The sequence below is a fragment of the Corylus avellana genome, chromosome 2, assembly GCF_965113065.1.
Source record: "Corylus avellana chromosome 2, dhCorAvel1.hap1.2, whole genome shotgun sequence".
In the NCBI taxonomy this organism is placed as follows: Eukaryota; Viridiplantae; Streptophyta; class Magnoliopsida; order Fagales; family Betulaceae; genus Corylus; species Corylus avellana.
In genome coordinates this window covers 3,304,891-3,320,407 of record NC_142491.1, presented here as the reverse complement: position 1 = coordinate 3,320,407, position 15,517 = coordinate 3,304,891, and the positions used below count along the sequence as shown (strand labels likewise).

Below are 15,517 nucleotides of genomic sequence, written 5' to 3'. Positions count from 1 at the left end.
ACATCTTAATCCTGATATTACCTATGCTAATAATTTTACAATGTGCACCATTACCCATAGTAACTATACCATAATTAACTGACCTGTAGGTGTCAAACCAATCTCTGTTGGACGTCACTTAAAACAAACATGCTGAGTGCAAAATCTAAGAATCCACAGGATGCTATGAATTTGATGCAACAAAAAGCATATCACCATCAGCATCGTCTGAATTGTCTTCCATTACGCTCGCAGATTTTGAGGAACCTTCATTCTCGTCGTCCTTTTTCTTCTTCCAGTCTGGACAATCCTGCTTCATGTGCCATTTCTTTCCGCACTTATAACTAATGATGTCCTTCCTCCTCCTGGACTTTGACCGAGAATTCTTGCCATTCGAACCACCCTTGTTAATGTTTTTTTCCATGCTCTTGGTTACCCTTTACAACTGGCCCTTCTCCTTGAGAACTTTCATCATTGATTTTCTTCCTTTAATGAAAAGCCAATAGGGCTCCTGTAACGTCCTCTAACTCCAAGGACTCTTTCCCCCATATCAGAGTTGTAACCAAATTCTCATACGTAGGAGAAGTTAGGAGTGAATTCAAAAGCGTCAACGCCTTGTCTTCGTCTTCGAACTTCACATCAACCCTCTTCAAATCTCCGATTATTTGATTGAATTCATTGATGTGTTGGCTCAGATCCGAGCCCTCCACCATCTTCAAGCCGTACAACCGCTGCTTTAGATAGAGCTTGTTCGTCAACGACTTTGACATATACCGACTTTTCAGTTTCAACCAAACTGCCACCGGAGATTCTTCGTCCATGACATGATACATCATGTCATCTCCTAGACAAAGCTGAATAGTAGCCACCGCTTTCGTCTCAAGTTCCTTCCAATCTACTTCTACCATCCCTTCTAGTTTCGTCCCATATAACACCTTCACCATCCCTTGTTGCACCAACAAATCCTTGACACGTCTCTGCCATAACCCGAAATTATCGGATCCATCAAACTTCATCACGTCGAATTTCACAGAAGATGTGCCAATCCTAGCCATCGTATAATTAGGCTCTGATACCAATTGTTGTTATCGTGCACAACAATGATGAATAATATAGAATCGAAAAGAAATAGATCAGGAGAGAGTTGAGACAAACATTTACGTAGTTCGGCAATGTGCCTACGTCCACAGGAGAGAGTGCGACTATATTTTTCTATTCAATGATTTAGGGTTACAACATAACATTTTTATAGGAAAACCCTAATTATAAGTACTTTGAAAAACCCTAAAATACCCCCCCACAACTTATTTGTCCCTAGGCCCACATAAACTAATTACACCCAATGGGCTAAAAGTAGAATATGAGCCACTTGTTCCAACACTTCACTTCAATAATATTCTGAACTCTGATGAACATCTTCACTTCCTTTCCAAGCTCCATCATAAATTTATAACTTGATGATCTTCATGGTATATATTGGATATAAAGATGATCTTCATGGGTTTGAGGGAAGAATAGAATACTGGCCCCGAATCATATTTCATGTCTCGAGTTTTATTATTGATTTCCAACGACAAAACAACACTGAGTCTCATATCGTATTCTCATTGGCTGCAAAAATAGAACAAAAGAGCAACCCCTGGATTTCACCCTTTGAAAGTGGAGGTAACTCAGAGGATAAAGAACATCCAATTCCCTGGTGACTGAACCAATTTGGAACCTCACTACCAGAGAGTATAATGACTCGAGACTCATCAAACTTGTCAAGCTGTTTCCAAAATAACTGTTTCCAAAAAAAAAAAAAAAATTGTTTAGAACATAAAAACTACACTCACACGCACACAAATACAGTGAGAGAGAGAAACCTACGAAAGAAGACTCCACCTAAAATGATATGCTAGGTTGTTGTAATTCTCCATGTAAATATGTGGTGTAATTTCTGAACTCTCCAAGCCCTGAATCTCAACCAATTTTTGACAATTTGCAAAGTCAACATGACGTGAACTTTTCAAAATCGATAGATTTGGGAATGTTTCTAATGATGTGCAGTCCATTGCATTCAAAAGCGTTAAAATTGCGGGGAGTTTTGAAATTGATTGAAGACTCGTGCACTCACTCAATAGCAATTTAGTTAATTTAGGAAGGCGGCCGATGCAATGAGGTAGATTAAGGAAATTGCTTCTTCGTATATCCAAATACTTGAGTGTAGACAAACACCAAAGATCAATTGGAAACCCATCTTCAGACAGATTGCAGTCGTAGAGTTCTAGCCTTGTCAAAGAGCATAGTCCAGAAATGGAAGCTGGGAGCAAATGTATGGGATTTGAGCTTTTTGGTGATATCCACGATGAGAATCGTGATAACCAAGATTTTGAAGATTGTCCTTTCCATCCTAAAAATTACACAGTTTTGAGATTCTTCAAAAGAACAAAGGAGGTCGGGAGTTGAATAATAGCAGTTCTGTCTGCATGCATTTCCATTAAAGCCATCATATTTTCCAATTGCTCTGGTAGCTTATCAAGTTTTAAGCAGACAGACAAGTTAAGAATTTGAAGAGATTTCAAGTTAGAAGTACTTCTTGGAAGATTCCTTAAGTTATGGCAGCCTTCTAAATTCAGCAAAACAAGTCTTTCTAGATTTCCAATGTACGCATGAAGCTCAACCAAACTTGTGCTACCTTCAAGTATTAGTATCTCCAGAATTGGGACTTGTGAGAAGTTTGGTGTCTTGGTGAGAAATTTTGAATTTTTTAGATTAAGGACTTTCAACCTGTTGAGTATCTGTCAAAACAAAATCGTTAAAATAGAAGAAAGAAAGTCCTGACTTAAAAATATAACAAGAATGGAGAAATAAAAGGAAATGTAAGATTTATTATGCTTTGATCTCCTTCCAAACTTGTTTGACGTTACTATCTTGTATGTCAATGATAACAAGGTTCTCTAAATGAAAATTTGATAAGAGAAATTTTAAAGGACACCTATGCCAACAAAGCCATCTTAACCCTTCAAAAAGATGTCTATAGCATCTTGTGAGATTTGCACCATTGATTTGGAGCAATCTTAAATTTTTCATCTTTGCAAATGCTTCTGTTTTAAAATATACATTTTCAAGTATATACGGATTTAGAATTAGACCCTCCACTATTTCTGATCCTTGGAGAAATAGACAATAAGATTAGTAACACGCATTCTCATGTTGCAAATAATTATATATAGTGGGAATTAAGCAAGAAAAAACAATAGAAATACAAATTTATGCGCTCGAGCGTACTTCGTTTGGTTCCTTTGACAGAGATTGCAACAAAAACGAAAAACACCACAAGAACACTCCTTTTTTTTTAGATAATCAAGCATAAATAAATAAAATAAAATAGAATTGCAAAAAGCAAAATAAAGCAAAAACTTCTAACTAAACTAGTAGAAAAATAAAATCAATTTAGACAAAAATTAATTTTCACTAACAAAACAATTCCCCGGCAATGGCACTAAAAACTTGTTGTGAGTTTTAAAAGTACTCGCAAGTGCACGAGTCGTTTGCAATAGAGTTTATGCAAGTGCGAGGTCAAATTCATAGGGAATTCTTTCATGAAAGCTAATTTCTATCTAAATCAATTCTATTTTAACCTAGTTCCAAATTTGATGTGAATTTTATTGCAAAATTATGAATTAAAAAAAAATAGAATAAATCAAATGATAAAAAGCACTAAGGTTTCAAAATTCACCTCACCAAATCAAAGCACATATTCTCATGTTTTGTTCATACATCCGACAAGCAATGAAATCCTACGCATGTTTTATTTTTCATAAAAAATAAAAATAAAAATAAAAATAAAAATAAAAAAAATAATAAAAAAATTCAATGAATCCATCCATTGTACAAATCACAATGCATATCTAACTTAAACCAAAATCATCCAATGTATCTGTTTGATTAACGAAAAACAATGGATATCCAATTTAAATTGAAACATGCAATGTATCCGTCGGATGAAACACATTGAATATCCAACTTTGGCACAAATATTAATCTGAACAATCAATTACAAGAACTTAATCAAATAATCAAATTGAGATAGAATATGAGCTGCATTTAAACATTGGATTTGCATGAACAATTACATGAAAATATGAAAACTCATCAATGGTGAGGCTTCATCTTCAACCTTAGTAGAAGATTCTAGCCTCTCATGACTACAAAAAGCATAAAAACACCAATTGAATTCATGAAAACAAAGAAACTTACAACGAGAAATCGTTTTAGATCTACAAAATGTCAAAAAGACACAAAATACACTGAGCGGCGCCCCCTTGGTGCGTATCCCTAGAAAACTATGGTATTTATAACATTATACTAGGGTTTCCGTGTTGCTAGGTCGGACGAGTGCGCTTAAGCGCATACTAGGTGCGCTCGATTGCACTCGAGCATCAGGTTCCCTACGGCGCAGCGCTTGGTGTTGGGTGCGAGTGCGCTCGTGCACTACTATCCATGCTCGAGCGCAAATGTGCTCGAGCGTAAGGCTTCTGCGCTCGAGCGCTAGTGTGGTGCGCTCGATCCCAGCTCCAGAAATGCCTTTCTTCAATTTTTTTGCATCTTCTACATTTAAACCCCAGTTTTCCTATAGCAACTTGTAAAACACTAAGACACCAAAACTAGCACAAAAATCATAAAATAATAAAGCTAAATGATTAACAAATGCAAATTAAATGGCCAAAATATGCAATATTTGGTACTCATCAGTCCCTACATGTCATCACTGTGGAAAAGTTGGTCACATTCGACCCAACTATTTTAATTTGAAACCTCATGTGCATAAAAGTGAAAATTCCTTTTCTAAGAAAGATTCTGAGGGTTTGGTCATGATGATGAAAGGAGTGCTATATAGGTTAGATGAGTTCAAAAAAAGCCATAAACCTAGACCTAAGATCACTCAAGTGTGGGTTAGGAAGGATGATACCATTCACCCTGTGAGGGGGAGTGGTAGTGATCTCACCTTATGTTAGGTGAGTCAATAACATGCCTAGGATTGGTTGTCTTGCATATCTTAGAGCTTGTTGCTTTTCTTTTTGCATTGCATTTTTTTTTTATTATTATTTGTTTTGCATTTGTTTCCTTTTGTGTGCATTAAAAAAATAAATAATTTTTTTTTTTTTTTTTTTTAAAAAAAGACAAAAATATTTTGATTTGGTTACATTCTTCCTTCTTTTGTCTTTTGCACCTAGATAGTCCATTATTTTCTCGTGCTTCTTCCATGGATTTAATTCCTTGTGTCTTAGAATGTTTTTAATATGCATGAGTTATCAAATTGTTTCAATGGACTATTTTTTGTGGTTACCTAATGCTAAGCTTATGTCTTACGTTTTGCCTATGCTTAAACTTTGTGCACATTTAAGCTTATTTTGTGTTTAAACTATGAGTTGTGTGAGGTAACTATATGAGGGATTTTGACTAGTTGTATTTTTCAAATTGACCATACGCTAGTTGAACTTAGGGCTTAAAAATTCCCGAATTCCTCCTTTTGTGGTAAGCACCAATTGTTTAAAGACACCTTCTCATGAAGAAAAATTGTGAAACAAGAAATCAAAAAAATCATATTCCAAAAAGAATTTATTTCACTATATCAAGTTTGTGCTCTTTTTTTTAAAAAAAAAAAAAGAAAAGGGAAAAAAAAAAGAAAAAAAAAAAGAGGAATGTATTGGATGAGAGTTCTCCTCAACTTATAAATTGTTAATTCTACTCAATAGATGGCTAGCACACACGACACACAAACATGAGTTGAATGGAACATTTTTCTTTGCTTGGGTTAAACAAAATATGTTCTTGTCTTTTCAAGTCTCATGTATACTTTAAATATTTTGAGATATTTTGGGCTATCCATTGCTTGAAAATATGAGTTTTTTATGTATGCATCATGTGTGTTTACTTGACTTTTGAGGAGGAAAAACCTTTTCAGTAAAAGTTTCTTATTGGTATTGAGTCATACATTGAGGGAGAGTTTTTTTATTTGTCATGGCAATTTGAGTGCTATTCTTGAACATATTTCATGCCAAGGTTAGGAATTAGCAACATTTGTTTTATAGTCAAAATTGTGATATGGAAATCTTATGTTGATGCCTTTCCTAATTCTCTCAATCTCTGCATATATATATATATATATATATATATATATATATAGCCTTTTCTTAAAGTTAAGATGTGTGAAGTAAACGTTTGCTTAACATTTCTTTCTTACGCGGTTTACAAATTTCTGTTAAAATCTAACAAATTTAATTAAGAGGCGTGTTCGTGATTTCTGTCATATCATTAATAATCAATAAACAATATTATCATTATTTATTATTTAGTTAAAATTACTAATTAAATAACTCAACAATAATTGCAAACCAGCAAAGAAACCCAAATTTCTAAATGTAAGTTTTCCAAACCTCAACCTTAAAAATAGTTGTGTGGGGAACGATGAGATTTTGTTTTTGTGTGCTTTATTCATTTATTATTGGCTAATTTGGCTTGTAGTTTCAAAGTCGTTTTTGACAATTTTTGAGCTTTTTGGATACTTAAAAGTACTTTCAATTTTTTTTATACTAAACGGATATATTTTTTTTTTAAGCAGATTTTTTGAGTGTTAAATGCATTTTTAAACACCTCAAACGTACACTCAAACAGACCTTATAAAATAGTTAATATTGTGTGTTCACTATCTACCTATGAATATTAATATTGTGTGTTCACTATCAAACAGGCCTTATAAAATAGTTAATATTGTGTGTTCACTATCTAGCTATGAATATTATTTCCTGTTGGGATTGCGGGAAACCGATGTTGATGTATTAAGAGATGAGAACTTGAATGGCATGTCTTTAACTCGGTGTGGTTAACGATAATATAATTAAATTGAAAAAAATAATAATAAAAGAAAAAATTCTTGCCCAATAGTATTTAATGCATAATTTTGTTTAATTAAATTGGTTTGATAGTTAAATATGTCATGAAGTACATGGGTAACTCGTTGGAAATATGATAGAAAGAGGCTCTCTTTGTACAAATTAGTTGCTTACTCATTTAAATTATGGAAAACTTCATATAGGATCTCTGAATTATTATGCATTTTGAAAAAACCTCCAAATTTTAAAAACTCTCAATTTCACGTCTGAACTTTCAATTTGATACAGTGTATCCCCCTCTGTCAATTTTCAGCATTAAACGTAGTTAAACATGATTAAATGACCTTTATATCCCTTGAATTTTTTATAAAATTTCAAACTTACCCTTGTGACGCAATTGTTTTCTAAAACAATAAATTACATAGGACTATAAAACATGAATTTATTTTTTTAGACGCATAACATTTCTTTGTTTAGTTTCACTCATATGCTTTTTATTGGAGAAATTAATTAAACAGATGAGGAAACCATGGCATCCTTGGTGTTGTTAGTTGAACACTTGAACCGACTAACATGAAGTGTGTTGGATGAACTCTTTGGTACAAAGGGCCCCTATGGCCCTATCTATTGAAAATAAATAAATAAATCTCATCATTCTGCTCTCACTACTCCTTTCTCTGACATCTCCACTCAACACACATTCTTGTCTTCCATTTCCACGGGATGATTCCCAAGTCTTTTCTTGCATCAAGAAGCACTAAAGTTTTTTGCAACCACCCATATAAAATATTTCTTTGTCAGTGTCCGTATAGGGGACCAACTAGAGGGGCTAAAGGCATGGCCTCTTCTAAACTTACATATTGCTAGTCTTTTAGCAATACAAAAGTAAAACTAAAATGAAAAACAGAAAACAAAAAAATAAATTCATCTTTCGTAGATGTACGATTGTATTTAGCATATGCAACAAGCCTTTTTAAACTCCTAGAAATTCTCTAGAGGACGAGTGAAATCTCGTAAGGGTTTTCCAGGAATGTTACTCACAAATATCATGCAAGAATTCATATTATCCAAAAATTAAGATATTACTAAAAACCATGATTTTTATTCATTAACAAGCTTAAAAAGATAAACTGCATCTTCACAATGAATTGAAATTTTAAAGTCTAATCACTCACAAAAGACAGGCTAAGGCATCACAAGTTCAAAACAGTGTAAGGTGAGCTAACACACAAATATGAAGCTTCCAATTATTTCTAATGTGCAATGTCCCAATATTTCAAAGTTTACTGAAATCCCTATTAGAATGAATATCTATGACATAACCTTTTTTTTTTTTTTTGGTCAGGCTATGCAATATTTGGTTCCCTTAAGCTTTCTAATTGACCCATGTAATGAGTGTTGAGTCAATGACTCCCAAATCAGGTGGTTTTAGGGCATTAGGTGTAAAACACCCCTGAGGACTTACTAACTCGGGTAAAAAAGACTACGAAACCAACTTAACCATAACATTAACCAAATCAAAATTCTTCACCTTTTGACGTGAATACTCAATGCTATGAGGCAAGAGGTCCGGTTACTTAGTGAAAAGCTTATCAATGATTTTTTTTTTTTTTTCCTTTTATCACACACACACACACACACACACACACACACATATATATATATATGCCAAAGTATCCATCTAATAGATCATTCAGTTTCACACAAGACATAGAAACACACACATCAAACTTCATGTCATACCTCACAAATTATGTGCTAATGTGCTTGTGTAAGATCAGATCAAACATGTGAATTCTCACATGCCAAAAGAAAGTAACCAAACTAAAAAATCCTATTATCAGACCATGTGTTCAAAATTTTTAAGCTCACCAATGAGAATCAAATCACAAATTTTAAGACGAACATTAATATATATATATATATATTCACAAACAACAAAAATAAAAATAAAAAATAAAACTGGGACAAAGTGCGTGTAAAGTATTCCCATACCCTCAAACTTAAATTACACATTGTCCTCAATGTGTTTATAACATGGAAAGAATTTACCCTGGATATGGACGAAACTGTCTGGAATAGCATGGCTCATAGCACACCCCCAAACTTAAACTGAAGCACACTTGTTCCTGAAAAATAAAACACTAAACAAATAAAAAGGAAACAAAAGCAAAACTAAAGACAAACATAAAAATAAATTGAAAAACAAATAGAAAAATAATAGGATAAACTATGGGGTGCCTCCCATGAGCGCTAACTTTAACGTCTTTAGCCAAACTGTGGCACTTTAAATTTGAAGCACCAAGCCTTTTCTTCTCTTGCACCAAAGGGAATGAATTCTTTCTATTGCAAGATGCTTCCGAGTGTTTATAGATTGGGGAGGACCACTTTGAGTTTTCTCAAACAGTTTCTCATTCGGTAGGGAATCATGAGCTGGAATAAAGTAAGAAGAAAACTTAGGGAGCTTTTCTATCTTGATGTCCTCAATTTGCTCATGTGGTAGCTCTAACATATTTCTCTCCTCACCTCTTGGTGTTTCAGGAATAAGAGCTAATGTTGAAAAAAGCTTAATGCTCTCTTCTTTTCCCTGATGTGGCTCCTATGGAACTTCGGTTTGCTCCTCCTTCCCTTCTTCCACTGGATTTTCAACCACCTCTTCACTCCGCAGTATGACAGCTTGCACATGATAGTAGGTGGACTCTTCCCCCATGCATTGTCCATTGGGGTTTTCCATCAACTAACTTTGACACTCTTCTTCTTGGTATTGTTGAGGCCAATTGATGGGAGATGCACTCAGCTCCCTGGCCAATTGTCCCATTTGTACTTCCAGTCTTTGAATGGCTTGATCGGCCCTAGTATTGATTTGTTTTTTATCAGTCATAAATTGCTGTTGCGAAGTCACCAGGGTGTGTACCATACTCTCTAGTTTATTCAGCTTTGACTCTTGCTCCTGATTTGTAGATGAATACAAAAGACAAGTTTCAGTAGAATGATCAGAATGAGAACATATGTCACATACCTGGAGTTGGGTGGCTGGCTGAATGGGAGATATGTTCTGAGTAGTCATGGAGTTCACAATCATATTTTATGTCTTCTGCATGGCAACTATTTGATCATAGAACTACGGATATGATTGATGATGCAGTTCATTAAATTGTGGAGCATGATTTCTAAGAGCTTGAGCTCGCTACGGGAAATTTGACTGTTGGCTCCAAGTTGGGTTGCAGGAATCAAGATAGTTGTCGTTTTGCGATCTAGAGAACGATGTGTTCTTATGCCCATTAATTTTGTTAGAAATTTGTCTCATTGTAAGACATTCTCTAACATGGTGATAAGGGTCATGACATAATTAACATGGTCCATGGGGTGCCAGATGCCTCCCCACATGTGTGAAATTAAAAATAAAATAACAAAAGTTAAAATTAAAAGGGAAAATAAAAACAAAATTAAAAATAAAACTTATGAAGATGCAGACTCAACTGACCCTGCATGAAATAAAAGAAAAAAAAAATCAGATCTTATAATTAGTGCAGTAACTGCGCTGCTGTCCGGATGTGCGATCGATCGCACAATGAGGTGCATTCAATCGCACTGGTGCGCTTGATCGCCCTAGATGGGTGCTCGATAGCACTTCCGGAGGCAGAACAGTAACTGCGGAAAAACTTGGAAAAGAGAAAAAATTAAAACGAAAATAAACTAAGGAAAATAATTTTAAACAAAATCAAACAATCCCCAGCAACGGCGCCAGAAACTTGTTGTGCCAAATATTACCTAAATTAAAAGATAATATTTAGTACGTTTTACTCACAAGTGCATAAGATCAAACGAGAGTATAGTGCAGCAAGTACGAGATCGATCCCATGGAGATAATTGATTTTGTTTTAGAAGTAATTAAAATATCAAAATTGTCACGAGATTGATATTGATACTAAGGAAAAGAAATAAAGATAAAGATAAGGTAAAGGTAGGGCTTTGATATCTATAACTAATCATACTTAGATAATATAACAATATGCCAATGATTCAATTATATTATGAATACTTAATGTTTGCCAACTTAAGGGTATAGGTATCTACTCCTTAAGCTATTGATTTCCCTAAGCAACGAATTAGGTATGAGTGTCTGCTCTAATTCTTTTATTTCTTAAAGGATTTAGCATGGGTGTCTACTAAGTTGTTCTTTAAGAAAGCATAAATATGTGAAAATTGACAAACACGTGAGGCCAAGGGCATGGGTGTCTACTCCCAGTTCCCTATGTTGATTAACCTAAGAACTCGAGGTGGATTTCTTTTATTACTCTTATTAAACCCAAGACTCGATCATCCAAATTAATTTATTAACTAATCCATATCACATGCATATAATGGCCAATCACATATATATGAGGAATTTAAGAAAACGAGAATTAATCAAGTTAAGCAACACAATATGATTATCACAAGGGCGCCAATATTGAAATATTAAATAAACATAATTAGGGCTTTAATCTAGCGCTCCTTAAAAGTTAGTTATACATAATTAAAATAAAAGAAAAGGAAAAGGTAAAGAAATAACCGAAAACCGCTCCTAGAAGTAGCCTCCAATTCCTCTCCCCAAAGTTGTCTCCTTCAAATTGTGTATTGAATTATGAGGCTTGGAGGTCTATTTATAGGGCTTAGGAGAGTCCTAGAAGCCTAGTAATCCTAGAAAATTCGGAGATTTAAGTCCTAGTCCAATTAGAATAAAGAAAACCTAAGTCCAAATCGGAATAGGATTCATCCAGAATTAGTTCCTATCTTGCGAGATGATTTTGACATAGCGACAGTCCGAATTAGGAAAATTATATTTCACAATTATTTGTAGCATCTTGAGTTATATTTTCAATACCACTTGAATCACCTCAATCGGATATTTGAGATGAAAGTTATGGTCAAAATACCAAGACATGTGCAGAATCCAAATTTGAATCCAATCCAATTTTGACTCAAATTTGAGAAATTCCGATGTAATCTTTTCCTTTATTTGATTAAACTTAACCACATCATATTATGATTGGTTAAGCTTAATCATATCTTCTAGGTCTTCTAGAAGAGTATGAAATTTTCTGGAAAATTTTTCTTTTCTTCCAAAACCTATAAAACAAAGAAAATATAAAAAGGAAATAAAATAGCACAAACTAACAAAACAAAGAAATTAACAAATATAAGTTAAGGGCTAAAATATTACTATTTTGGTACTTATCACCTCCCTCCTCAGTTACTGTTGTGACAAATGCAAATTCCAAGATTACCAAAGAAGTAGAAAAGTGGAGAATAGAAAAATAACACAACCACACAAGACCCAAAGATTTAAGTGGTTCGGCTTAACAAGCCTACATCCACCGGTGGAGACGATCCAGGAAAAATTTACTAACAAAATAGTGGAGTACAAAGAGTAGTACAAACAAAACCACTCAAACCCAAAAGCCCCAATACACCCTAATCTCACTCAAAAGAGAATTAGATACAAAAGAGAAAAATATTTTCTAAAATTCTCTAAGCTTTTCAGCACTCCAAAAGTTAGATCAAAATGAAGAAAAATGGAGTATCTCTTTTCCTCTACAGCACAAGCCTCTCTCTCTCGACAACTTTTGCTTTTCTTCTTTCTCTCTTTTTCCTTGCTAAAGTTGCTGCCTCTCCCCTCTTGATGACCGAATGGCTTCAATAATAAAACAAGAAGGCCTTTTCACAAAGCTTCTAGAAGAAGCTTAATGAATGGAGAAGCAAAATGGACATGTGTGAGAGAAATACAAGTCAAAAGGTATGGGATGCCATAATGCTTTGGGGCCCATGGTAAGGTTGATGAATAAATTCAAGTCACATAATCTGACAAATCTCCTCCTTGACTTGAATTTCATCAAGTCTTCAACACAAATCTCCTCAAGACGTCTCCTCCAACACCCCTAAGGGTAATTACAAACGACAAACACCAATCAAACCCAAGCAATGCTTGAACTTGAGGATTGGAAGTGGCTTAGTCAACATGTCTACTGGATTTTCCGCCTTAGCAATTTTCTTCACTATGATATCACCTTGTGTCACGACCTCCCGAAGAAAATGATATCTGACATCAATATGTTTGGTCCTCTCATGATACATTTGATTTTTGGTCAAATGTATTGCGCTTTGACTATCACAAAATACAATAGTCTCATCCTGCTGCAAACCCAGATCACTAACCAAACCTCTAAGCCAAATTGCTTCTTTCACTGCCTCTGCTGCTGCCATATACTCTGCCTCCGTAGAGGACAAAGCAACTATCGACTGTAAAGTCGCTTTCCAACTAATGGCACCCCCCGAAAGAGTGAAAACAAAACCTGTCAGAGATCTTCTTTTATCCAAATCACCAGCATAGTCTAAATCAATATAACCAGTGACACTGGAACTGATACCACTGCCTCTATCATAGACTAAACCAACATCTGTAGTGCCCTGTAAATAACGGAGTATCCATTTTACTGCCTGCTAGTGAACCTTGCTCGGATTCGCCATGTAACGACTAACAACACTGACTGCCTGTGAAATATCTGAACGAGTGCACACCATAGCATACATGATGCTTCCAACTGCACTAGAGTAAAGAGCATGCAACATGAACTGCTCCTCCTCCTCACTCTATGGCGCTGACGCTGCTGAAAGTCAGAAATGAGCTGCAAGTGGAGTACTCATTGGTTTAGAATTATGCATACCAAAGCGTTCAAGTACTTTCTCAATGTACTTTTTTGTGACAAGTACAACTTTCCCGCTTTTCTATTCCTGTGAATCTCTATACCAAGGATTTTCTTCCCAGCACCCAAATTCTTCATTTCAAACTCATCACTCAATTTAGATTTCAATCTCTTAATCTTCAACATGCTTTTAGCAGCAATAAGCATGTCATCCACATAGAGTAACAAATAAACAAAAGAACCATCAGACAATTGCCTGTAATACACACATCTGTCATAGCTACTTCTTATGTAACCATGTTCGATCATAAAGCTATCAAAGCGCTTGTACCACTGTCTTGGAGATTGTTTTAAGCCATACAACGACCTCCTCAACTGACAACAATGAACCCCTCTGGCTGATGCATGTAAATGGTTTCCTCAAGCTCACCATGCAGAAATGCAATTTTCACATCAAGTTGCTCAAGTTCCAAATCATTTAGAGCAACCATGGCAAGCAAAACACGAATAGAACTATGTCTCACAACAGGAGAGAAAACTTCATTGAAGTCCATACCTTATCTCTGACTATACCCCTTTGCTACCAAACGTGCTTTGAACCTTGCATCTTCAACACCTGAGATTCCTTCCTTTTTCTTGAATATCCAATTGCAACCAACAGTTTTAGCACCTTTAGGCAATTTCACCAATTCCCATGTTTGGTTCTTATGAAAAGATTCAATGTCCTCATTCATGGCAAAAATCCATTGAGTAGACTCACTACTTGTGACAGCTTCTGAGTAAGTGGAAGGCTCCTGGACTGCAGTGTCCTCTGCCACAGTAATCTACATAGCCATATCTCTGAGGTGGCCTAATTTGCCTCATCTATCCACCAGCCGCAATGCTGGTCTCTTGCTCTTCTTGTAGATCATCATCATCAGAACTAGAATCATGAACATATGCAACAAGCTGATCTTGAGTGTTATCTCGCACCCTTTGTGAGGCCTCCACCTCCTTGCTAGAACCCTGCTCCTTTCCTGCAGAAACAATAGACTCCTTTCTCGAGTGAAGCATGACAGATTCATCAAATACAACATCTCTACTAACTATAAACTTAGGCGATTTAGGATCAAAACACCACAATCTATATCCCTTCGCCCCATCCGCATAGCCTAGAAATATACATTTCTTTGACCTAGGCTCAAGCTTACCATCATTCACATGACAATAAGCAGGACAACCAAAAACTTTTAAAAATGAATAATCAATAGGAGTACCAGACCATACCTCATAAGGAGTTTTACAATCAATGGCTGTTGATGGAGAACGGTTGACCAAATAGCAAGCAGTATTGACAGCCTCAGACCAAAAATCTCTAAACAACCAGGCATTGAAAGTAAGCAACGCACTCTCTCCAAGAGAGTCCTGTTCATCCGCTCAGCGACCCTATTTTACTGTGGAGTATGACTAACTGTGTGATGTCTAGTGATGCCTTCATTCTTGCAGAATTTATTAAATTTACCATCATTTGGGCGAATCCTATTCCGATTTGGACTTAGGTTTTCTTTATTCTAATTGGACTTGGACTTAAATCTCCGAAATTTCTAGGTTTCCTAGGGCTTCTAGGACTGACTTGCTCCCTATAAATAGACCTTTAACCTTCAAGAGAAGGTGTGCTTAGTTTTAGATACAAAAATCTTTTTGGAGGCTTGACAAGTTGAAGAGGAGATAATCCATGGCAGGAGGCCATCCTAGCACCTCGATGAGCGGCTAATTCTGTAATAGGGTGTTGATGTAACCCTATCCAAGCACAATGGTTTGATTGTATTTAATTTCTAGATTTTTAATTTATGCATGTTGATTGTATAACTATGAGGATTGCTACAATTGATTTATGTTCTTCATATTAAATGCAATTGTTCTTAAATTTCAATATCAATATTTGTGAAATTCTTCTCTTGTCTTAGAAAGTATTTTACTTTTATTGAAATCAAA

The 15,517-nt window shown here is 35.2% G+C and overlaps 1 pseudogene; it reads right to left on the bottom strand.

Annotated features, from left to right (window-relative positions):
* Window positions 1-1,844: 1,844 nt before the first annotated feature.
* LOC148587205 (TMV resistance protein N-like) lies at window positions 1,845-14,097 on the bottom strand (annotated as a pseudogene).
* Between the last annotated feature and the right edge of the window lie 1,420 nt (window positions 14,098-15,517).